This window comes from Miscanthus floridulus, chromosome 5 (assembly GCF_019320115.1).
Source record: "Miscanthus floridulus cultivar M001 chromosome 5, ASM1932011v1, whole genome shotgun sequence".
Classification (NCBI taxonomy): Eukaryota; Viridiplantae; Streptophyta; class Magnoliopsida; order Poales; family Poaceae; genus Miscanthus; species Miscanthus floridulus.
In genome coordinates this window covers 52,697,077-52,724,078 of record NC_089584.1, presented here as the reverse complement: position 1 = coordinate 52,724,078, position 27,002 = coordinate 52,697,077, and the positions used below count along the sequence as shown (strand labels likewise).

Below are 27,002 nucleotides of genomic sequence, written 5' to 3'. Positions count from 1 at the left end.
CTTGGCTACTAAATCTTCTCATATTCATCGAGTTTATCCCTCACCAAAGCTCTCCGAAATGAAATATTCAGCGGATTTAGTTTATGGTTTAATAGCCACTGTATTGATCTTCCTTTTTTTTTGTTGGTTGTGTATTTTGTTTAGGCAGATGCCAGAAGCGCTTTTCAAGATTCTGTATGCAAATTGTTTGAAAAATAATAAGAGCTTCCTTTCTTAAAAAAAATCTTGCACGTCGATGTGCATGAGGTGGAGCATATCACGTCTTCAGTCATTGGTAATTAAAACACATTCAAAATAAACGTGTCGCAGTAATAAGAAATGTAAAAGAATTGACGTAACCACACATTCAGGGATCAAACGCCGGGACTTGACAGGTGGGTCCCCGAGCAGCTTGGTACAACATTCTTGGGATGAGGCTCCTGTACTTGTCTTCCACCCTCTTCTCCAGCAAGTAGGAGATGATTCGCTCCACCTCCGACTTAACATGCATGTAGAGATCATGCGCGGCCTGCTTATCAGTCAGGACGTCCTGCCTCCCCCTCGTCGGAATCGGCTTCCCGAATTGGTAGTAAAACCGGCCCGGCATTTTCAGATACAGACCTGGGAAGAACACCTCATGGTCCACGTCCCTGCAAGAGCAGCATTTTCAGAAAAGATTCAGGACTGAGTTGTCACTTTTCAGGTCCTCACAACTCAAGGCTGTGTGTGTACCTTAGCTTCAGATGATTGCTATATGCTTGGATCATTTCCTTGCCAAAGGGTGCATTCCTGATATCTTCGAAAGTACAGAGCAGCTGCAGAACATTTTAGTTACAGAATGCAAATGCAGGTCTATCTATTAGCTACGGAACCTGTGATTATTCTTTTTTTTTAAAAAATCCCAGTTCTTATCTTACCTCTAGCAGATCATCCTCCCCGACGACTCCAAAAGGCACAATTGTTGCATTGAACTGTGCTGCCAGCCTGACAAATTCGGTCTGGGTTGGCCAGAACAACCTGTGCTCTTCGCCCTGCAAATCAATCTCATGGGCGTCATATACTCACAAGATTAAGCTTGGATAGTTGCAGTTACAGACCCAACTGTATATATGAACCTTGCAATGGAGCGCCTCCCTGTGGCCACCGGGGTAGAGGAGCACGAACTCGCCGGCGCCCAGCAGGTCGTAGATAGACTTGTACATCATGGGCACGCCGCCCCACAGGTTGAGGAAGTCGAAGAAGTCGTGGCCCTCAGACCACGCCCTCTTCTTGTTGGGGAACAGGAGCGGGTGCGCGATGCCGCGCACGACGACCCGCTTCAGCCGCAGGAACTCCGCCGCAAGCGAGATGAGCTCGATGCCCAGAAGCATGTGGTTGCCGACCAGCAGCACTGGGCCGTCCTGGGGTACTCCAGCGAGGCCCCTCACCACTGTGCCGTCCTCCAAAGTGGAGTACATCGCTGGGCAGGTCCTAAATCTGAGATCACTGTAGTTTTTGTCATCAGACACTTATCGTGGCAGGGCAGGCATTCATTTGGAATCTCCAATTACATTTCCAATGTCTCTGCTTACCACGTAGCTTTGTCTACTTCCTTTAGGTCAGTTGCAGATGGAGGGATGTAGTCGAAAACCCGGTGGTACCTCCTCGAATGGCGGTAGAGATCAGTGCACTTGATGATAGATGCAACATGAACACCGTACTCCTGAAATGTGTTTTATATGAATTGTATCAGCCGACTCCATTAATTGAAGACCAGTTTCTCTTACTTTTTTGGAAGAAAATTGTTGCGATCTTGTTTATTGTCTGGTATAAATGTAAATCTCACCAATAGTAAGCTGTGCCCGTGCTTCTCAAGAAGTAAATTTACACTTTGGTAACAACTTCTGCAGCCTGTCACCTTCGTCTTTGCTTGGAAGTAACCTGTCAGCACAGCTGATAGAAAGCATACCAAACTAACAATTATTGTCCAATAATGCACCCTCAAGTGAAAAACTTTGGTGAAATTGAAAGAAGATAAACAATACTAGTTTGATGCATAAAATAAACCTGACTAGCAGTAGCACTTCAGCTTGAACCGATTGTAGACGATAATTGGCGTAAGAAGCAGCCCGTTTGATCTGCTTCATTTTCCATTTAAGTGTGTCCTCTGGTATTTTGTCCAGTATGTTCTACAATGGAAGCATAATATTTTTATCGCACCTTGTTTTTACATGTCAAGTGCAAGACATTTCGGTTCATCTCTAGAATTATTTCTACTGAATGAAATGGACCTCCATTAAGATGTGAAGAAATGGTATGTACCGAATGCTTCAGGAATGATGTCATGTTATTTGTCAATCTGTTCAGTGCTGCTAATGGATGCTTTCCATTTAACATGCTACCCACTGCCATGTCCACTTCATTGTCTGGTTTCATGGTGAGGAACAACAGAGGAACCAAATACAAAATGTTAAAAAAATAACTATGACATGTAAATGTACCAACTTATAAGACAATCATATAAAGAATATGACACCAAAACAATTGTATGTTCGTGTACTATTAATCACAATTCACAATCAAGATTAGTTCAGCTCACCTATGACAGTAATTTATTACAAAAGCTGAATTTTGAAATCCGAACTATATCTAATATGATAGATTTGTAGAAAATACAATAAATCACAGGCAAGTCCCCTAATTACAATTTACAACTAACTTGCTGTCAACTAGACCTAGTACCATTGCGTAATTTGTTCTTTTAACTTATTTCTACTCTTCTACAAATTTTGTACAGCAAGGTCTAGGTTCTTACCGATGTTGTAGTTCAATAGAGCTGTAACAGCCATACATGCTTGATCTGAGAACAGGCTGAAAAACGATAGAAGCTGTTGTATGCCTGACTTCTCATATGATGTTGCTTTTGCAGTGACAAAGGAAGGGAAACTTGTAGGTAAAAATATTTCAATTATAAATTAAGAAAATTCATACAGTTGAAAACATTTATTTCAGAATATACCTGGATTCACTAGTACCAATATCAAATTAATATGTGGATTACGAGCAGCTACTGCAAGTGCCAAACATCCGCCAAAAGAATTCCCCAATAGATAGATCGGCTTATTGGGAGAAGTGGCGTGCTCTTTTCTTACAACATCTTCTACCATTATAACAAGGTCTGAAAAATAAAAGCAGCTAAAACATACATTCTTGAGAACTCCGAAATTGGCAAGTTACTTCATCTGAATCCTCTATATTATGCTGATGGAACAAAAACAGGCTTAGTAGATCCACAATCCTTAATCAAATTAATTCACAAACATATGTGTACCTTCAAATGGCGTGCGATCATGAAGAGGAACGTGCATTGCATCTTAGTTCAAAAATCCTGAACATGGGGACAGTACGGATCCAACATTATTCAGTGGTCAAAATCATAACCAAGTGAAATTATTCGCAATTGAAACAAACTAAAGTTCTCTCTATTTCTGATGACGACCTTCCAAGTGCTTGTGTGCAATGAAGAGTCCCATCCCCATTCCATCTACGCCTGAAAGGCTCTCACGCCAACACGTTTGATGCATTACGCACTATACATAGATTCATTCTAAACCATTGACAGCACAAACATTAATTGAAGGCATATTTAATTTACCGGGCAAAATATAGCATCAGAGGAGCATCCTCGATCGGTGAGCCGGCGTCGACGGGGCAAAACCAGCGCACCGGCCCACTGTCATGCTCCAACCAGCTCGCAAAGTGATTCGTAGTAGTAATCTAGGTTCTTCACCGTCTGGTACCCATCGTCATACAGTGCCTCAAGGCCCCTGTAGCTCGCCTGCAATCTCCCAGCATGCTTCTTCACCGGGTAGCTGCTGGTGGTCCTCTCAAGGGAACCATGCCAACGTTGCCGTGGTCGACAGAGAGGGGCAGCGGCCTTGGTGTGTAGACGAGAGACAGAGTCGCCATTGGTGTGAGCTAGAAAGCTTTTTCGGGAGTTCTTGGCATATTGTTTTTGGGGAGGCCCGGGGAAGAATGGAGTCATGCGTTAGGGAAGTGTCAAGGTGCGTGTGCAACGGAAATAGCTGAAACGGAGTGAGGCACAAATGGTGTGAGTTTAGAGTGTTGTAGACTTACACATACTTGAAATTTGTGTGACCTGGTCATGTGGAAATCAACCACGTGATGTGGTCGGACTACCGTCTCGCTAACTCTAGTTCATCAACACATGCTCCGGCATTTCCCTCAAAAAAAAAAACACACACATGCTCCGGCATGGGTTATAATCCTAATAGACATGGTATGAGAAGTTCGTGTTTAGTACATCTGAAAGATCAATTGGTGGATTTTAGAGGAATTCTGGATGTAGGGATGAGAACAAGAAGAAGCGGCATGAATGAATAGCGAAAAGTTCTGAACCCCGTCACCTCCCGATCCTTCTCAGTTCCTTCATATCTATCTTGTATGTTTTTTTTTGACTCAATGCCATCCAGTATTTACACATATCAATAGTACATATAGCCAATCAAATTTATTTATGTTTGCGATATATATCTTTGTTCATTTCTAAATTCTAACGCAATATTTATATTAGATACTTTGTATTCTCTATCTAGCTACGCTACGATGATCAATATCCATAGTTTTTGTCCCTTTGCATGTCACTTTCATGCACATTTAGTTGAAACTTTATCCTAAGTTATGGTAGATTAAAAGCCAAACAACATATTTTCATAGGTTTTGTTTGCCATATTTCTCCCCACAGCACTCATTGTAGTAAAACACAAAAATTGAATCAGAGTAGCTTATTTTAACCACTCTTTTGCTTTATTTGTGTAGCTTCTAAGACAATCGCTTTTCAAACAGGGCCCGCATCCTGTGACATCATGAATCCAAATTTTGTCTGTCATTTCTTTTCTTATTAGTTGCTACAATTCTTTTATCTATTGTAAGTTATTGTGCTTAGTGTGCTTTTTATTTAAAACTATCATTTTATATTCTCCTAAAATATACAATGTTTTTCTGTATACTATATGTATCTATTTCTGTACAGCATGAGGGAGATTTCTCAGAAATCAGAATGCATTACATCTTGTCAAAGAATGTCAGTCTGCTCGCAGATGCCCTTCCCTACTCACAAAAAAAAGGTAGTCGCTTTTCTCCTGTCGTCGTTTGTGTGAACTTCTAAATATCCAATCACACTAACATTTCTGCACCAAATCTCTCCCACCATAGGCCAGGCCAGCTAGACGTAGCCTAGCTAGTCAAGCCGCGTGGCCCACGTTCTTCCTCTCTCGCCGTGACTGCCTTGCTGGCCCTGCTTTTTAGTTTCCTCATCGTCCCCTACCTCGCGATGTGGGCACGTTGGACTGTGCTCTAAGCCGAGTCCGCTATCGCCCCGTTTCCTCTCTGTCTTGCGTGCACTCCAAGCCAGCGTGGCCCCATAAATAGCAGGCCTAGGTGCCGTGCCTCTTTCCCCGCACCGCCGCGCCCAGAGCCTCCTCGCCGTCACAAACCTAGATCGCCAAGCTGGCCTAGCCCTAGCGCTGCCGCCGCTGTCGGGTCCAAGATGCCGCAGTGTGTCATCGTCGATTCCTAGCTCTAGATTTTGGTCTCGGTGAGTTTGCTTTGAGTTTCTCTCTCTCCCCGTGTTTCCCGTTCGTCGAATCATGCACCGTAGGCCCTAAACCAACGTCGTCGCGAGATCCCTTTGTCCGACCATGGCAGCCACCACGCCGGAGTCCTGTTTCGACCAGCCGAATCCTAGAGCCACCACAGCCATCCGATCTAAAATCAAGGTCAGGATTAGAACTTACCCCTTCGTGGTGAAATTGCAAAAAGGCCATTATAATTATTTCAGTCTTAACCCGTAGTCCCTAGCTTATTTCAAAAGGACCCCTGCGCTTTTCTGTTATCGATCCCATAGTCCATTGCGCATTCCACATATTATTCTTTCTTGTGTTAAAAGCGTATTTTGTTCGGTTACTTTAAAAATACGTTTTCACACAACCAATTTACAGTTTTGCCACTGGTTTCTATAGACCATAACTTTCACGTTTTAACTCCGATTTAATCCGTTCAACTTGCGTTAGGTTTGTAAATGCATAATCTACATGTTTATACTACTGTTAAGTAAGTTTTCAACTTTTAAGATTCGAGGTTAGATTTAATCTATTATTTTACTAAGAGAAATCTTGTTTAATTCATAACTTCTTTGTTTTAGCTCTGAATTGTGTGATCTTTGCGTCTATGTGATCGTAACGAGACATAGATTCGTTTTACGAACTTTTCATCTTGATTTTATGTTGATTGGTATACTGTTCTAATCTATAGCTTTTGTTTGCTATGCATGATTGTATGGATGCCTGTGTGGTGCTATTTGATCTTGAGTAGATAGTGAGTTTTGTGTTGGTGATCTGGAGCAACTCTTTGAAGATCAAGACCAGTAGCGATACTTTGAATTAAGGCAAGTATAATATGAGGCTCCTTGTTACCTATTCACTTTAATGCAATCTTAATTCATGTGCATTTGTTAATGAATTGCTTGGAGTCTACCTACCTTGATATTGATTATCCTGTCCTTGATATACCTATGGGGTTTGCATGTGGGTAGTATGCTTAGTTTGCTCCAACTAATTCTGATTAAAGAATACAATTAAAGATATATGCAGCATGGTATTAAAAGATGCTTTTTAGCACCATGGAATCAAGGGGGCTCAAGCATTGGGCCTTTTCTTAGGGTGCTCTAGTTTCTCTCCATAAGGACTTATCTTTAAGTGACAACCCAGGACTGACAGTACAACCATGAGGACTACATGGCTCTGGTCTTAGTCTAGTACCTTGCTCTTTCTAGTTTGTAGCAGTTTATCGAAAGGGCAAGAGGGGCATACCGAGCTGGGTATGGGCCTCATCCCCAGGGTGTGTACTGTGCTGCGTGTATCAATGCCACTTTTGGAGATGACTCCATAACACTTGGTAGATGGAATCCTTAGAGACTACTCCTTATTAGAACAACTGGGGAAAAGCTTCATAGTGTACCATGCCTGCTCACCTTAGAAGTGTTTTGGGTGTTGCAAACCTGGACATATGGGTAACATGACTCATGGTGAAAGTGTACAACCTCTACAGAGTGTAAAACTGGTATATCAGCCGAGCTCACGGTCACGAGCGGCATGGACCCTTACTAAATAGTGGTTACTCGGATGGTTTGGGTTATGATTAAGATTGCTGATATCTCTAATTATTCATATTTGGGAGCTTAAGCATAACTTAGCAACTTATGATTAATAATAAAATATGACCAACTAAAAGTGCTTACTGCAGTTCGGCCATGTCAAGCCTTTTGAGCCTGCATTCCCTCATGTTATGCTTGCTAAGCGGTAGTAGCTTACACTTATTTTATTTCAATACTTTGGCAAAATCCTGGATGGGTACCAAATGGAGGTTCATCAGTGGAGTTTTCCAAGAGGTGCTAGGCTTGTGATCAACCAGTTGACGATTCCTGTGGTGTTGGAGGCTTCGCTAGAAGAATAGAGTTATAGTATATACTGTAAAGTAAGACTATGTCTTTGTAACAACCACTTATGCGCTATGTAATAAAGGCATTGTCTTTGATATTACCCCTTCATTAGTAACTGTATGTATGAATTGAATTCCTAGGCATACATATGGTGTTTATCTGGTTTTATACTTAAAACCAGGTGCTACAAAGTGGTATCAGAGCTATGTCGACTGTAGGACGTAAGCCTAGTTAGAAAATGGTCGTTTTAAGGTTGAGAATTTGCTATGAAATCCTTGGTCTATAAACCTTGCTATTTTCTCCTATATTACATCCTTGTCTTTGTTGTTCATCTCCTTGTTGCTATAAATTTTGTCCCTATCTTCACTCCTTGTTTTGAATTGCTTTTAGAGCTATCACTTACCACATTCTTGCGCAAAATGAAGGTGAAACTGTAGAGTTTTGAGCCCTTGATACAACAAGAACACTAGTAACGTGAGTAGTCTTGATGTTCATGCTTGATTTGGATCTTTGTAATGATTGCAATGATTTTGTGGGTTATACTCACAATTTCATTTAGTTTACATGATAAGGCTTAAGGACCAGTGATTAGATAGTTGGGCTAGTTGTTCTCATCCCTACGCGTGCTGTTAGTGTTCATCAGGTTATATCTCCTAAGGTAGATGCCCAAAAGTCATGGATTACAACCAATAGTTGTGCTAAATATTGCAAACAGATGGTTTCTACTAGGAGAAGTGCTTCATGTGATGCCAGAAGGAATGCCCCTAATGTTAATCCACCGCCACCAGAACCTCCAACCATAGAGCAATCTATGATGGCATAGACTCAATTGCTACAGACCTATGTTTAGAATGTATGCATCAACCCACATCAAGCACCACCAAGGATAAGCATGGTGAATTTATGAAGGGACATCCACCAACGTTCTCTCATGCAAGCAACCCACTAGAAGCTGATGACTGGCATAGAGCTGTGGAGCGACAACTTAACATAGCTCAGTGTGATGACCATTAGAAAGTGCTTTATGCTTCTGGTCAACTTCAAGGAGCAGCTTCAGACTGGTGGGAATTATTTTAGGTTGGGAAAGATGTAAATAAGATTTGTTGGGAAGATTTCAAGACTGCCTTTAGATCTTATCATGTTCTAGAAGCTTTGGTGGAGATCAAGGAGGAGTAGTTCCTCAACTTGAAACAAGCTTCCATGACAGTGTGTGAGTATCGTAACAAATTCACTCAGCTGTCATGTTATGCTCTAGGAGAGGTGGTTAATGATGCTAAGAAATAGAAACACTTCTTGAAAGGATTAAATGATGGACTTCAACTGCAGTTGATGACTGTTGAGTATCCTGATTTCCAAACTTTGGTGAATAGAGCCATTTTGATTGAGAACAAGCATCAGGAAATAGAAGGGAAGAAAAGGAGAATTCAAAGCCAATCTATAGGTAGCAACACATGCTCCCCGCTACACTCACCAGCAAGAATTTCAGTAGAGATACCAGGAACCAACTAGTCAGTGGGATTTTGATCCTCCTCAACAACTCCCTCAACACCAGCAAGAGCAATAGTATGTGAACCAGAGTCCACCCCAAGAACCACTCATCAACTCCCCAATGAAGGATAGTGTGCCCAACACCCCCTCTTTAGGCAAGAAGTGCTACCGCTGTGGTGAACCTGGTCACTATGCAGGTCAGTGTTCGAAGAAGCCAAATAAGTAACAATCCCGTAACCGAAACCATAAACAACGAACTCATGTGCAAGGCAGAGTCAATTATGTGATGATAGAATCTGCACAAGAAGCCCTAGATGTTGTGTTTGGCATGTGTCTAGTCAACTCTAGCCCTACATCAGTTTTGTTTGATTCTGGAGCTTCACATTCTTTCATTGCACATCATTTTGTTAAGGAGCACAATATACCAAAGTGTTCTATGAAGAAACAGATGTTAGTTGACTCACCTTGTGGGGATATACATGCTACACTAACGTGTCCTAGTATAAGAGTTGAAATAAGGGGGGTAGAGTTTTTAGCAAATCTGATTATGCTGAAGTCTTCAAGCATAGATGTAATTCTTGGAATGGAATGGCGAAATCCATGAAAGGCTATTATCCAATGTGAGAATGGTACAGTACACTTGACATCCAAGTCTAGAGAAGAAGTTATTTGCAAGGCAACTACAATGACAAGAGAGGTGTGTAGTGTTAATCAGATGGAAGGTGCGACCATAGATAAGACCAAAGTTGTTAATGAGTTTCCAGATGTTTTTCCTGATGATTTGTTGGGTATGCCGCCAGATCGTGATATTGAGTTTATTATTGAGCTTTTACCTAGAACTGCACCTATAGCTAAGAGACCATATCAAATGGGAGCCAAAGGAGCTATGTTAATGCAGCTTTAGTGACACAGTTACCTAAGGAGTTATGTGCTGAATTCGAGCATCTTAATTTGGGAATAGTTGCTACTGCGATGGAATTGGAAGTGGAACCTACACTTGAGCAAGAGATCCGCAAGGGTCAGTTGGAAGATGAGAAAATCAAGGAGATAGCAGAACTTATCACAATTGGTAAAGCATCGGGTTTTCGATTGGATGATCAGGGAACAATGTGGTTCGGAAAGAGAATATGTGTGCCAACGATAAAGTCCATTTGAGAGATGATTCTAAGAGAAGCTCATAACTCAGCATACTCTATCCATTCAGGAAGTACTAAGATGTACCTAGATCTGAAGGAGAAATACTAGTGGTATGGTTTGAAAAGAGATGTGGCCGAGTATGTAGCAATATGTGACACCTGTCAATGAGTCAAGGCAAAACATCAAAGGCCAGCAGGTTTACTCCAACCTATGAAGATACCTGAGTGGAAGTGGGAAGAAGTTGGTATGGATTTCATTGTTGGATTACCACACACTCAAAGTGGCTATGACTCAATTTGGGTAATAGTAGATTGGTTGACTAAGGTTGCTCACTTCATACCGGTCAAGACTACATATATGGGTGCAAAGTTGGCAGAATTATACATGCATCGGATAGTATGTTTACATGGAGTTCCTAAGAAGGTTGTGTTAGATAGGGGTACCCAGTTTACATCACACTTTTGGAAGAAATTGCATGAGTCTATGGACACTAAGTTGAACTTTAGCTCAGCTTATCATCCACAAACTGATGGACAAATAGAGAGAACCAATCAGATCTTAGAGGATATGTTGAAAGCTTGTGCTTTGCAATATGGTACAAGTTGGGATAAGAGTTTGTATTACGCTGAGTTCTCCTACAACAATATTTACCAAAAGAGTCTCAAGATGGCACCATTCGAGGCACTATATGGTAGAAAGTGTAGAACCCCGTTGTTTTGGAATCAGACAGGAGAAAGTCAAGTGTTTGGACCTGAGATCCTCAAGGATGCTGAAAGGCAAGTGCAGACTATCAGGGAAAACTTGAGAGTGGCACAATCTAGACAGAAGAGTTATGCTGACACTCGGAGAAGGGAATTAGTTTTTAAAATAGGGGATTATGTCTACCTAAAAGTGTCACCTATGAGAAGTGTGAGAAGGTTTAATATGAAAGGAAAGTTAACACCAAGGTATATTGGACCTTTCAAGATTTTAGAGAGACGTGGAGAAGTAGCTTATCAGTTGGAACTGCCTGAGAGTTTGTCAGGTGAACACGATGTGTTCCATGTGTCTCAACTAAAGAAGTGTTTGTGTGTACCCGAGGAGTAGATACCGTTGGAAGAGCTTACAATTAAGGAAGATCTTACCTATGAGGAGTTTCTGGTAAGGATTTTGGAGACTATAGAAAGAGTTATCAGGAGCCAAGTTATAAAGATGTGTAAGGTTCAGGGAAATCGGTATACGGAAGATGAGGCTACTTGGGAAAGAGAAGAGGATTTGAGAAAAACATACCCGTAGTTATTTGAGTAAGCATCATCCGAATCTCGAGGACGAGATTCATTTTAAGGGGGTAGAATTGTAACACACTAAAATTTGCTTTTCTTTCAAACAGAGTTAAATTCATTTAATTATGAATTTTTGTGTACATTTAAACCTAGGGAAAACAATAATCTTTATTGAAATTAAAATTCATCATAAGTTTAGCAACGTGGTTGTGTATTCATGCTCCTGCATATTCTTTTGTATTGCTTGGTTTGAAGTTAGACTTTAAATTGATTTGAATTTGTATTTTGAAATTGTTTTGGAAAATTGGAAAAGGAAAATAAATTTCCCTTTCTCCCCTTCCCTATTTTTGGCCCGTCGGCTTGCTCCCTTCCCCGCGGCCGTTTCTTTTTTTCTGCAAAGCCAGCAGCGTCAACGTTTCCCTCTCCCGTGTGGGCCGCTGCGCCACGGTCCAGCAGCACCGCCGCGCAGGCCCAAGCAGCAGCGCGGCCCGTCCTCCTCCCCGCGTGGCGCCATTTTCTCTCCCAGCCATAGGCCGGCCCAGCTAGACCGTAGCCTAGCTAGTCAAGCCGCACGGCCACCCACGTTCTTCCTCTCTCACCGTGACTGCCTGGCTAGCACCGCTTGTCAGTTTCCTCATCGTCCCCTACCTCGCGACATGGGCACGCTGGACTGTGCTCCGAGCCGAGTCCGATGTCACCTTGTTTCCCTTCTGTCTTGCGTGCTCTCCAAGCCAGCGTGGCCCCATAAATAGCAGGCCCAGGTGCCGTGCTTCTTTCCACGCACCGCCGCGCCCCAAAGCCTCCTCACCGTCAAAGACCTAGATCATCGAGCTACCACCTAGCCCTAGCGCCACCCGCCGCTGTCGGGTCCAAGCAGCCGTAGTGCGTCATTGTCGATTCCTAGCTCTAGATTTTGGTCTCGGTGAGTTTGCTTTGAGTTTCTCTCTCTCTCCCCCCTGTGTTTCCCGTTCGTCAAATCATGCACTGTAGTCCCTAAACCAACGTCGTCGGCGAGCTCCCTTTGTCCGGCCATGGCAGCCACCACGCCAGAGTCCTGTTTCTGACCAGCCGAATCCTAGAGCCACCACAACCGTCTGATCTAAAATCAAAGGCTAGGATTAGAACTTACCCCTTCGCAGTGAAATTTGCAAAAAGGCCATTATAATTATTTTAGTCTTAACCCACAGTCCCTGGCTTATTTCAAAAGGACCCCTGTGCTTTTCTGTTATCGATGCCGCAGTCCATTGCGCATTCCACATATTATGCTTTCTTGTTTTAAAAGCGTATTTTGTTCGGTTAACTTTAAAAATACATTTCACCTATTTATAGTTTTGCCACTGGTTTCTATAGACCATAACTTTCACGTTTTAACTCCGATTTGATCCGTTCAACTTGTGTTAGGTTCGTAAATCCATAATCTACATGTTTATACTACTGTTAAGTAATTTTTCAACTTTTAAGATTTGAGGTTAGATTTAATCTATTATTTTACTAAGGGAAATCTTGTTTAATTCATAACTTCTTTGTTTTAGCTCCGAATTTTATGTTATTCGCGTCTATGTGATCGTAGCGAGATGTAGATTCGTTTTATGAACTTTTCATCTTGATTTATGTTGATTGGTGTACTATTCTAATCTATAGCTTTTGTTTGCTATGCATGATTGTATGGATGCCTGTGTGGTGCTGTTTGATCTCGAGTAGACAGTGAGTTTTGTGTTGGCGACCTGGAGCAACTCTTTGAAGATCAAGACCAGCAGCGATACTTTGAATTAAGGCAAGTATAATATGAGGCTCCTTTTACCTATTCACTTTAATGCAATCTCAATTCATGTGCATTTGTTAATGAATTGCTTGGAGTCTACCTACCTTGATATTGATTATCCTGTCCTTGATATACCTATGGGTTTTGCATGTGGGTAGTATGCTCAGTTTGCTCCAACTAATACTGATTAAAGAATACAATTAAAGATATATACAATATGGTATTAAAAGATGCTTTTTAGCAACATGGAATCAAGAGGGCTAGAGCATTGGGCCTTTTCTTATGGTGCTCTAGTTTCTCTCCATAAGGACTTATCTTTAAGTGACAACCCAGGACTTATAGTACAACCATGAGGACTACATGGCTCTGGTCTTAGTCTAGTACCTTGCTCTTTCTAGTTTGTAGCAGTTTATCGAAAGGGCAAGAGGGGTATACCGGGATGGGTATGAGCCTCATCCCCAGGGTGTGTACTATGCTGCGTGTATCAATGCCACTTTTGGAGATGACTCCATAACACTTGGGAGATGGAATCCTTAGCGACTGCTCCTTATTAGAACGACTGGGGAAAAGCTTCGTAGTGTACCCTACCTACTCACCTTGGAAGTGTTTTGGGCGTTGCAAACCCAGACATATGGGTAACACGACTTGTGGTGAAAGTGTAAACTTCTACAGAGTGTAAAACTAGTATATCAGCCGAGCTCACGGTCACGAGCGGCATGCACCCTTACTGAATAGTGGTTACTCAGATGGTTTGGGTTATGATTAAGATTGCTGATATCTCTAATTATTCATATTTGGGAGCTTAAGCATAACTTAGCAACTTATAATTAATAATAAAATATGACCAACTAAAAGTGCTTACTGCAGTTCAGCCATGTCAAGCCTTTTGGGCCTGCATCCCCTCATGTTATGCTTGCTAAGTAGTAGTAGCTTACGCTTGTTTTATTTCAATACTTTGGCAAAATCCTGGATGGGTACCAGATGGAGGTTCATCAGTGGAGTTTTCCAAGAGGTGCTAGGCTTGTGATCAACCAGTTGACGATTCCTGTGGTGTTGGAGGCTTCGCTAGAAGAATAGAGTTATAGTATATACTATAAAGTAAGACTATGTCTTTTGTAACAACCACTTATGCGCTATGTAATATAGGTATTGTCTTTGATATTACCCCTTCATTTGTAACTGTATGTGTGAATTGAATTCTTGGGCACACATATGGTGTGTATATGGTTTTGTACTTAAAACCAGGTGCTACACAAATGGAGCAAGCTCACATTGGAGATAAGATGAAGTAGTGAAAAAAGCCTAAAGCAAAGGTATATGTTGGGGTTTTGTTTTCACCGACCAAGATGCATGGAGTATAGTAAGTGGTCGGGTTTAGGATTGATAGCCATACTATTAAGAGGGGAATTCTAAAACGAACATGGTTATCCAGTGCCACTAGATGTTGATTTACATGCATATGCATTAGACCTAGTGACATGGTGGATTGCAAACAAAAATGTTTTTGGAAACACTTTGAAAAATGCATGCTAACTTAGTGCTTAGATGGTTGTTAAAACATTTGAGAGCTGGCACGCTTGCATAGAGGGTGAGAAGTGTTGCTGGTACACTATTTTCGCACTGACCAGAGCTGTATGGTGCACCATCTGAGTGTGCACTGGTGGCGTCAAGTTTTATCAAAAAATCAGGCGCACACCTTGCCCTCCGGTGTGCACTAGAGTGGTGGCAAAAGTGGGATCCGATGCAGACTGAGCCAAGGATGAGGATTTCAAAGGGTTTCACTATAGCCATTTTGTCCAACCACCAGAGGTTGCACTGCACCTTTCTACCAAAGAGCATGTCAACTTGTCCATTTTGGGCTAACACGCGCCGGTGTTGTCCTGTGTGCACCGGACATGCTCACCGGAGCTCTAATAGTGGGCAATAGCTAGTTTTAGAGCCCTTGGAAACTAGCCACTAGGGACCTCCAGTGCGGCACTTCGGTGCCCACCAAAGCTCTTCGTGCGCCCACAGAGGCAGCTTCAAGTGGGTAACAGTTTGTTTGGTGAGGCTATAATTAAAACTTGTGGCCAGCCTAGGACACTCGATCTCTTGGCAATCCCCACACTTGTGCACACCCATTGAAAGCTGAGAAACACTCTCCACTCCCTTGCATCACTTTGGATCACATTTGGGGACAGATTGAGAGAGCTCTAGTGCATTTGCAATCATCGATTTGCATCCGTGGCACTAGTTGATTGTAGCGGCTTTGGTGATTCTTGTTACTCTTGATGATTATCATTACCTAGCCAACTTGGACCTTGGAGGATCGTTGAGGGGCTTGTAGTGATTGTTTGCTGCCTCCAATCAAGTTGATTGTATGGGGCTCTTGTGCTCGTCCCCGCAGGAGATCACGAAGAACAACTCTAGTGGAATGCTTGTGGCTAGTTGGAGTGCTCCTTGAGTTTGATCCTTTTGACACCCAAGTTGAGGTCAAGCTTTGTAAGGCTTGTTAGTGTGTGGATCACCGCATTGAGACTCGCCACAACAGGGATTAAGATGCCGACAAGCAATGAACCTCGGGAGAAAAATCATCGTGTTTATCTCTTGCCATGTTTGGTATTGGCCATCTAACTTGTGCTTTCAATCATTTCTATTGCTTGTGAGTGGTAGTTGCTTGTACAGGTAGCTCACTAGAGTAGTTGTAGTTGCTTTTTTTGTTTAGCTCTCTAGTGTAGTTTGCCTAGCTAGTAGCTCTTGTTTGGGGAGGTGCTTTAGAGTAGAAATCACTTCCTACTAGAATTGTGTAGGGGCTTGCTTGGGCGAATTAGTGCTAGATCAAGTAGTGGCTATTAGGATACTAACCACCTTGGTCTAGTGTTTGTGAGTTTGTAGAGAAATGTTTATAGGATATTCACCCCAAGCCATCTAGATCCTATCAACCGGAAGGTTTGCTCTTGCTAGGGCATCCTTGCAAGTGATTCCAACAAGGACTAAGAGGAAGCACAAGCTTCTCGATACCTTGGGCAAAATACCGTGGTCAATGGGAGTTCGCATCTCTAACTCATTTAAGCTTCAACATTTAATTGCTCTCCTAGGTTGCGTGTTTATATTACTAGTCTAGCTTGCTAGCCTTAGAATGAACAATTAGAAAGCAACATTCCATTCTATATCTGAATATATACCACATTATATAATGAGCACATAAGAAGATAAAAGTGTACACAAGATGCTTAGCTGGCATAAATATACCGACTCATTGAAAAACATGTCCATGTACTTAAATTGGCTCCATGCTAATACTTGTATTAATTTTGTCATAATTAAGTTTAAGAATATTTGGCAACTTGCCTATAGGAAACAAACCTGTTCCAGCAGGATTAGGAAGAATTCTAGCGTTTAACTAGAGAAACCAGGCCTTAGATAGCAAAATGCAAAGGACATAGATAGCAAATACAACCTAATCAAGCTCATGTGCTCACATGAAACAAATTATTAAAGATTGAAGGCACATCACTAACAAAAAAAATTGATCATAGCACTCAACAGTCCCTATCACAACTCCATCTAGTTATGAGCCAAAAGATGCCTTTTCTGAAGCACTCCGCGCTACAATGTTACAGCACCAGAATCAATAAAATCTAAAGTTTTTAGAGTCTCCTAACTTATAGTTATTTTCCCTAGAAAAGGCCGTGATATCATACCATTAGCATATTAGTTGTGAAATAATAGTAAAAATTTAACTTCGGAAACAACTGAAAGTAAAACAAAACACTTACACATGAGTACAAATTAAATGGTTTTGTTAAAAAGTTAAACAAGTTCAGAAAATAATATGAGGTCAATATAAATGTATCCCAAGTATGATAAATTGCTCACTTTCCCAGTGACTGATGGTGCAAAATGAGTTCCATTCCAATACCATCAATTCCTGCAATTGAGACCAATCATACATAGGACATGCTTAGGCAAGACAAGGGACAACGTTGCGTGTTTGGAATGGAGGAAGAGAAAAGAGAGGAATGGGAAAAAAACACAGGAAAGGGATAGAGATGTAATAGAAAAATAGAGGATTGGAAACACAGGAAATATATAGAAAGTGGTATTTAGAGCGTAGGAATGATAACATAGGCATTTTAAAAAATAAAAATGATAAAAGGTTGTTTAACACCATGATTTACTATGAACTAATAAAGTATACATGTATTTTATTTGTCTCCTGCCACTATCTCGTGAACCCAGTCCATGAATAAGTCACCAGTTCACTCGGCAACAACACGTCCTTATCCACTTTCTATATTTATCTTCCTGCTCCCGTGTTCTTCTGTCCTCTCTCATGGCGTTTTTCTCCCTCCTCTCCCTCTCCTCTCGATCTCACAAATCCAAGCCCAAATAGGTTGAGAAGAGAACAAAATAGATCGAGCAAGCAACAATCAAGAAGGATAGGTAGAGGCCTTTTGGTCTATGACGCCACTGCTAACCTTGCTAGTCCTAAGACGCAGTGAAAGGTAGAGGCCTTTTGGTCTATGACGCCATTAATGGCACTAGGAAGCTTGAGAGCAAGGTACGCACACGCGGTAAGCAAGAGTTCACGAGCGCCAACTGGAACATTTTGCGTGAACATGGCAAGTGTATTATTCTTTAACCAGGTGTGTTGCAAGATCGTAATATGTTTCAGTGCATCTGATGATTGTAAATTTAGATACACGGATCGATGTTCGTCCAAACCCCCTGAATATTGTTGTTTCAATAATTTGGACTAAGAAAAAAGGGCCGGGAGATTCAGCATGAACGCCCGCAACGATCCCACTTCAAGAATGGAAATCATTTTTGAAGAAAAAACATACCGGGCAAAAATAGTAGTAATGGCGCACTCTCTACCTTGGGGCATCCGCACTCCACAGGGCAAAACCACCATCGTCGTTCTTCAGCATAGCTCTCGCTGCCGTGAAGTACTCCTTCATTGTTACACTACCAAAACCATCATCAGTAGAGAACATCTAAATCTCTCTTCTCCTTCAAGGTCTTCTCCAGCCCATCTGCTTTACCATCTGCCACTGCTGCTGCTGCCCCTCTTGCTCCAAGGCTGAATTGTGCCTGCTATCCAAGGCAAAGACTCGGCGGTTTCACACCAAACGGGGCAAGAGCAGTGTGCAGGGAAATGGACATGGTTGAAGATGGCAAGAGAGTAGTGTTGAGGAATGAACTCTTGTGTGTCGTAATATACTGTATATAGCAGATTTTTTTTTTTCATTTCGAAACATTGTAAACATAGCAGTTGACCTGTGGGCGTTCTGAAAGGTCGTGGGCTAGTGACAAGGTAGGCAAATTTAGGAAGCAGCTGAGAAAAACAGTTGCCTTTCTGTTAGAATTTGCATTGCGGGCAGAGAGGGAAAAAAACCAAGAAAAACGAAATGGTGCGGAATTAAAATAAAATGTGAAAAATGAAGGGCTTGCAAAGGCAAAATCCAACATAGAGGGGCGTTTCCTATCAGAGAATGTTAAAACGATTTGCTATATGAATTCTGCATGTAGCTACAAAGGGCTAACACACATTTCTGCTTCTCATCACTCATGATCAAGCTGTTTCAGATACAATAAAACACTCATGACTAAGCTAGTTCAAACCCTCCACTATTGTCCCTCGTAACGAAATAAAGAATTTATTTGCACCGGACAAAAACGAACATTCAAAGAGAGAATATGGCGTGTCACGTGAAACTCCTGTTACTAACAACGTGTGGTTATGGATGGAAGCGTCTGTATTGAAACTTCTGTAGCCTTGTGATAAAATTAGAATAAAACGACGGCATCACTAACGAAATTGAGAAGGTTTCGCGCAAGTTGTCACGTACGATGCTTGCGAACCGAAGAATCTCCGAAGAAGTTTTATGATTTCGTGAAGAGGGCGACGAGGTGGTAAGCATCGTACGTGACAAACTTGCGCGAAACCTTCTTAATTTTTTATCACAGCCTCCACATATGATATCTTGACATCTTGTCAAGTTTCATGATTTTTGGACTTCGTTTGTTTTTTATAGAATTTAAAAATAGCTCGACCGCAAGTTCGTGGTCATGTTTAATGAACAAGATGTTCGAAATTGGTGGTCTATTCCTGGATACGGCCTCACATTATACTAAATAACATGAATATCATTTTTCCATTTTTTTTTCATTATTCGAATGACTAGCCGTTATAATTTGAATTATCCAAGAAAATTCAATTAAATGAAATAAATTAAAGAAATATAGAAAAGTTCGAGAAATGTGCCACATTAGAACATGGAGTACCAGGTATTGTATGACGACTGCAGAAAAAGTTTGAAGGTCAAAAGTGATAAAAAAATATGGTTTGTCGAGTGTCAAAAAATGACACTCGGCAAAGAAGCCTCTTTGCTGAGTGTCAGGACGGCTGACACTCGGTAAAGATTTTTTAAATTTTTTAAAAAAACCCCTCTTTACCGAGTGCCAGACCGGTTGGTACTCGGCAAAGAATTTTAAAAAAATTAAAAAATACTTTGCCGAGTGCCAGATCAGGGGCACTCGACAAATAATTTTTTTTAAAAAAACTCTTTGCCGAGTGCTAGATCAGGTGTCACTCCGCAAAGAAGTAAAAAAAATTAAAAAAAACCTTTGCCGAGTGCCAGATCGGGGGCACTTGGCAAAGGGGGGATTTAACCCCGCCAGCTGGGCCGGCCCACACACACGCACACGCCATCGCCGCCGCCGCCCACGCGCCCGCATGCTAGCGCCGCCACCGCCCGCTCGCCGGGCCAGCACCGCCCCCCGCAGCCGCGCCGTCGGAGGAGGAGGCGAAAGAGAGGAGGAGAGGAGGAAGGAGGAGGAAGAGAAGGAAGCCGCCGAAGCAACGACGCCTTCGCATCCGGCCATCTCGGTCGCCATTCTGTAGTGGTGAGCCCCTATGCTGTCTCCGCCTGATGGATGTGGATGCATGAATAGATTAAGATGTCCTGGTTAGGGTGCCTTCGTGGGCGCTGGTTATGGTGCATAGTTGCAAATCTGAGGTTTAGCATGGATGGATTGTGATGCATGGATTGATGTTTGTCATAAATTAATATAGCTTATGGAATATATTAGTAATGGGATACAGATCCTGAATTTGTAATCCCTGATCCTTGCTTATCCTGATTACGTTGCTAGGTGTTCCTTACAGAATCTTGTGCATGTCAGTTATCGTGTCGTTCATATATATGTGCATGTCGGCCATCGTGCCGTTGGTTTTCTTATAGGTTTTGGAAACCTCATCGTGCAGGGGAGGTGCTGTCGAAATTTGTATTGACAGTTTTATGTTTCTTTTTTGCAGAGAAGAGCCTATCGGAGCGGAGCCGGAGTACCTCAGCGACCCCGATCGCCTTCCTCGCCGCTGCGGGTCTGCCTACACTGCGTCGCCTCGCCACTGCACCAACCCACCACGACCTCGCTAGCCTGACTCCACCGCCACCCTAGTATAACCCCTCTTTCTGTATCATGGTCGTAGACCACGTAACCCAATTAGGCGTCTCCCGTTCGAAAGAGATACGGTTGAAAATATACAGATATTTCCATATCTAAAACCGTATCTGTTTCGAATTGTCCATGTTTTTTGGATAGCCCGCGGATGCGTAGTTAGTTTCCATGGTCTGCTCCAATCCAAGACAGAGTTTCGGCATCATCTCCCTTTTGTTCTCCGGATATACACTCTCCCTAGCAAGACGTGTATTTGGAGAACAGCGGGGAGGTGCTGCCAAAATTCTGTCTCGGATAGGAGTAGAGCATGGAAACTAACCTCATCTACGGATCCTCGCGTGGGATTAGGACATATCCTCACCTATTAGATAGTAGGAACGTCGTGTAGATGCAATTGATGTTTATATTACTCGTCGCTATATATGTTAGAGGATGGAGGACCATGAGTGGATGTACACGAGCCACGCAAGTCAGGGTTAGGTCACCAATGAATGGATCGACAAGACCGATGCTTTCTTGGAACGGGCATTTGGCGTGGCTACTAAAGGAGCGAGTAAAATTTGTTGTCCCTGTAGCAAATGTGCAAATAGGAAAAGACAAATGAAGAAGGTCATGAGGGAACATCTTTGGAAGAATGGATTTACGGCAGACTATACCCGGTGGGTCTACCATGGTGAATCCGATCGTATGAGAGAGGAGGTGGTGAGACCATGCGTTGAGGATTATGATGCTGATGCTGGGGTAGCAGACATGTTAAATGACTATCACAAGGCACAGTTCGCTGAAGGACGTACGGAGGAGGAGCCAGAGGCAATCGCAAAGGCGTTCTACAACATGTTTGTCGCGGCATAGAAAACCCTTCATGGCTAGACAAAGGTTTTCTCAACTGGATGCCATTGGACGCATAATGGCGTTAAAGTCCCAGTATAGCCTGAGTCGAGACGCCTTCGATGGTATGTTGATAGTTATTGGCAGCCTGCTTCCGAAGGGTCACCTTCTACCAAAGAGCATGCACGAGTCACAGAAACTCCTTCGTGCACTTAAGATGTCGTATGAGCAGATACATGCTTGCCCGAAGGGGTGTGTCCTATTTAGGAAAGAATACGTGGAAGCAAAGTACTGTCCAAAGTGTAAATCCTCTAGGTTCCTAGAGGTAGATTCTGGTGATGGCCAGAAGAGGTAGCTTGATATTCCCATGACAATCCTACGGCACCTTCCGTTCATATCGAGGATCCAACGGCTATACATGACCGAGGAATCCGCGAATAGATGACATGACACAAAAATGGCAAATGATACAATCCTGACAGGATGGTACATGCATTCGATGGTGAAGCATGGACCCCACTTTGATGGCATTCATCATGAGAAAGCTAAAGAGGCTCGTAATGTACGTGTTGCGCTAGCAACAGATGGGTTCAATCCTTATGGAATGATGGCTGCCCCATACACATGTTGGCCCGTGTTCGTTATCCCCCTCAATCTCCCCCCTCCGGCGTATGCTTTCAACGACAGAACGTATTCTTATCGTTGATAATTCCGGGACAACCCGAGGAATAATATGGGTGTGTTCATAGAGCCTGTGATTGATGAATTGGTCCGTTCTTGGGAGGAAGGGGTATGGACATACGACCGAGCTACAAAGAAAAACTTCAAAATGCATGTTTGGTACCACTACTCCCTGCACGACTTCCTGGCATATGGGATATTCTACGCCTGGTGTGTTCATGGGAAGTTCCCATGCCCAGTATGCAAGGAAGGTCTGAGGTTCATTTGGTTGCAGAAGGGTGGCAAGTGTTCATCGTTCGATAAACATCGGCAATTCCTCCCTCTTGACCATGCATTCAGATGAGACATCAAGAACTTTACGAAAGGTGTCGTAGTGATAGACCCTGCACCACCGATAATGACTGGTGCCACGGTTCGTGAACAGATAGATGGTCTCATGGTCAATCCAGAAGGTGGTTTTGTGGGATATGAAGAGCAACATATGTGGACTCATAAGTCAGGCTTGACTCGGCTCCCCTATTTTGATGACCTTCTCCTTCCACACAACATTGATGTAATGCACACTGAAAAGAATGTCGCCGAGGCACTTTGGGCAACAATCATGGACATTCCTGACAAGTCAAAGGACAACGTTAAGGCTAGAGTGGAGCTGGCAACGTTATGCGATAGACCAAACCAACATATGAAGCCTCCTAGTCACGGCAAGACATGGAGAAGGCCTAAGGTCAATTTTGTCTTGAGAAAGCCCCAAATGAGGGAAGTACTAGAATGGATCCAGACGTTAATGTTCCCTGATGGGTATGCAGCTAATCTGAAGAAAGGAGTGAACTTATCTACTATGCGAGTCTTAGGGATAAAGAGTCATGACTACCACATATGGATTGAGCGGCTTCTTCCGGCAATGGTTCGAGGTTATGTCCCTGAGCATGTCTGGCTAGTGCTGGCAGAGTTGAGCTATTTCTTTCGCCAGCTTTGTGCCAAGGAGTTATCTCGGACTGTGATTGCTGACTTGGAAAGAATGGCACTTGTGTTGCTCTGTAAGTTGGAGAAGATCTTTCCACCCGGCTTCTTCAATCCGATGCAGCACTTGATTTTGCACCTCCCGTATGAGGCATGAATGGGGGGGGGGGGGCGTGCAGGGCCTTTGGTGCTATCCAATCGAGAGATGTCTAAAGGTTCTTCGAAAGAAATGTAGAAATAAATGCAAAATCGAGGCTTCCATTGTAGAGGCATACATTCTGGAGGAGGTGTCGAACTTTCACAACATACTATGGTGACAACCTCCCTAGCGTGCATAATCCAACCTCTCATTACAATGCTGGCGAAAATAAATTGAACCTCAACCTTTTCCGAGGGCAACTCGGAAGCGCAAGTGCATCGACCCCCAAGACCTTGAATCATGAAGAGTGGCGCCATATCATGCTATACGTGTTGACCAACCTTGACGAAGTGGTGCCGTACATGCAGTAAGTTCTCAACGAACTTGTTAAATACGCCGTCACTATTCTACATCCAACCCCTTGTTTCTCGTTGGTACAGGGAATTTCTTCATGAATTCTGGCGTCAATCAAGGGATCCTACCATGCAGCAGCTAGATACCCTTCTTAGACAGGGTGCGGGAAATGGAATGCCCGATTTCATTTCTTTGTTCAAACGGAAGGTACCGTCCAATTTAGCTCGTACTTAGTTTGACATTCTACGTTACTCATACGTGCGAATAATATAACGATGTATCCTGCTTGAGCTTGCAGGGCCAGAGGGATGCGTCTATGCATGCCGAGTTGAGACAGGTTGCCGATGGCTTTGCCTATAGGGTCATGTCATTTTCCGGTTATGACGTGAATGGATATCGCTTTCGCACAACAAGCTACGAGCAGAGTCGGCCCAATCGAAGAACCACAAGTTCCGGAGTTTTATGCCCGACGTTGATGAGGTCGAGTATTATGGAAGAATTGAAGAAATATACAAACTCAAGTTTCATGGTTCCAAACCTTTTAATCCTGTCATATTCAAATGCCATTGGTTTGATCCCGAAGCAACGAGACGGACATATTGTAATCTTGGTCTAGTCGAAATTCGATAGGATTCCGTCTTACCAGGAGACAATGTCTATATTGTGGCCCAACAGACCACGCAAGTTTATTATCTCCCATATGCATGTCAAACCAAATGGCATCTTAAGAGTTGGGATATTGTGCATAGGGTATCGCCACACGGTAAAGTGCCTATCCCAAACGATGAAGATTACAACTTAGACCCAAACACATATGATGGAGAGTTCTTTCAAGAAGAGGGACTAGAAGGGAGGTTTGAGATAGACTTAACCGAAGCGATCGAAATGGAAGTAGACAATGAAACGGTTATTGAAGAGGACGCTGGAGATGAGGTGCAAAATGTGAAGGACTTACAAATGCTTGAGCGATTACATTTAGACAATGACAATGGCAACATTGCTCATTCGGATAGTGTTGATTATTTCGACATGATTGATAGTGATGATGAGACTTATGATGCAGGCTAATCCCGATCATGAAGATTATTTCTAATACATGTAATACTATTTTATTTTGTAATTATGTTTTGTTTATTTTGCATCTCTTTCTAAGTACTTTTTGTTTATCTATGCTTATTGGTTTACTCTTTTTAATTGCAGGTGATTGAACAAAGATAGTGGGCGGTGGGATGACGAAGCTAACGTCCTTGTACCGAAGGACAAGCACCGCTGCACCGGGGGAGAGTAGGAGGAGGAGCAGCCGCAGGAGGGAGCCATCGCCTGCCGCCCCATCGCGTGAGGAGGAGGAGCAGGTGCCCCAGGAGGACGCCGAGGTGCCACCTTCGCTATTCGCTCTACCTCCACCTCCAACTCCTCACTATTCTACTCCTGTGAGTATAAATGTTTTAGTTTGTATGTTTATGCTTACGGTCAAATCTAGTGGAGTATGAAAGTTTTATTCATGTATGGTATATATTTATCTTGTCTCACACATGCAATCTCTTCTTCTTTGTGTAGAATCAATGGGCGGCATCGAACGATCCTCATGCTTCAGCGAATCCTTCACCAAATCAGTGTTGATACTTGTGGTTGTTAATGGTGCTTCTATTTACAATTGTGGTTGACGATGATGGAGCACTTGGATTGCTTGTGAACTTATTTGTGATATATTATGAGACATGTGACGTTTGTGATATATATGTGGTGTTGGTGATATGTATGTGTTGTTGATGATATATATGTGATGTTGGTGATGTTTGTTATATATATCTTCTATTTGTTTGGATGGGATGTAAAAAACAAATAAAAATGTTGTTTTCAGTCACTTTGCCGAGTGCAATGGCTATGACACTCGGCAAAGTGACTACCTGGGAACTACCTGGGAACATGCTTTACCGAGTGCAATGGCCATTGCACTCGACAAACATCATAGATTTGCCGAGTGCCACGGGCCAGGCACTCGGCAAAGATGGCATGATTGCCGAGTGTCTTGTCGGCGGCACTCGGCAAAGTGGCCACCTTTGCCGAGTGTCTAAGTCAACGGCGCTCGACAAAGCGGGTACCTTTGCTGAGTGCTTGACCTTGACACTCGGCAAAGCCGCCGTCACGGTGGCGCTCGCCGTCATGGCTACTTTTCTTTGCCGAGTGTCGGATTGGCACTCGGCAAAGCCTTTGCCGAGTGCCCGATAAAGTGCACTCGGCAAAGAGGTCTTTGCCGATAAACTATTTACCGAGTGCCCTTTGCCAGTGTAACACTCGGCAAAGGCTTTGCCGAGTGTATATCGGCCTTTGCCAAGTGCCTCAGGCACTCGACAAAGAAGCCCCCTCCGGTAGTGTGAATGTGAAGTTTTTAATTTTAAGGTCTAATTAACTTTCGACGTGGGGCTGACTTGTATACATTGTCACACTGATCTGCAAAACTAGTGGGCAATGGTAGTGAATCATCTCTAACAAATTTTAGTCAATTTATAAAAAAAAAAGGTCTAAACGCCATGCTTTAAATTTAGGATCCAACTTTTACATGGATCCCACATATATATCTAGTTACATCACAAACTAGCGGGCAATTGTCCTAACAAATTTCTAATAAGTTTTAATTAAGTTTGCTAAATTTTATGGTGTGAATGTGAGCTCTTAAATTATGGTGTCCAGCATTGATATAAAATAGCATGTAGTTACAACAGCCTTGTCATTATTGAATCATATTAGATGGATTTGATTTAAGAGCGGATTGGATTGTATTGGACATTAATCATTTTATATTCGAATAAGTTTGGACTTAGTTTTTTTTTCCTTGGATGTTAATTGGATTTACCCACATGGAGGATGTTAATTGGATTTACCTACATGGATTTGGATGCTAATCCATTGCCACCTCTGCCTAAGTGTGGTGGAATAGGAGCAGAATGTGGTTGCGGATTACACCAGCTGCTCCTCCTGGCCGCCGTCACTGATGAACTGATATGATGCATGCACCACCACAAATATGCACTCTCCGTTCTCAGTACTCCACTGGAGGCGGTGACTTTGCTCATTCTCTAGCATCCATCACCCCTATACGGGGCTGGACAAGGTTGAGTCTTAGGTAAGGTTCAAGAACAACCTCGGAGCTGAGCATGGGCGCTTTGCCCCTATTGTTGTAGACCATGAGTGACCATGGGAATCTTAGACTCAAGCGATTAGGAGAGGGCGAAGCCAAGGCCAAACTCCAAAGGCATTGGAAGAGAACCTAGGGCCAATGGGCAAAAGCTCGCAGCCCCCCCATGGGCCTAGACTCGATGTGTGCTCAATGTACATTGAAGTTTTTTCTTGAAAAAAAAATGCTTTTGGCATAATCATCATCACTACTACGACTAAATTCAAGCAGTGGAAAGAACAAAAGATGTGCAAGTCCTTGGACTGTTGAGCAAAATCCAACCACACTAGAAT

The 27,002-nt window shown here is 42.8% G+C and overlaps 1 pseudogene; it reads right to left on the bottom strand.

Annotated features, from left to right (window-relative positions):
• Positions 1-247: 247 nt before the first annotated feature.
• LOC136452188 (phytyl ester synthase 1, chloroplastic-like) lies at positions 248-3,320 on the bottom strand (annotated as a pseudogene).
• Positions 3,321-27,002: the final 23,682 nt, after the last annotated feature.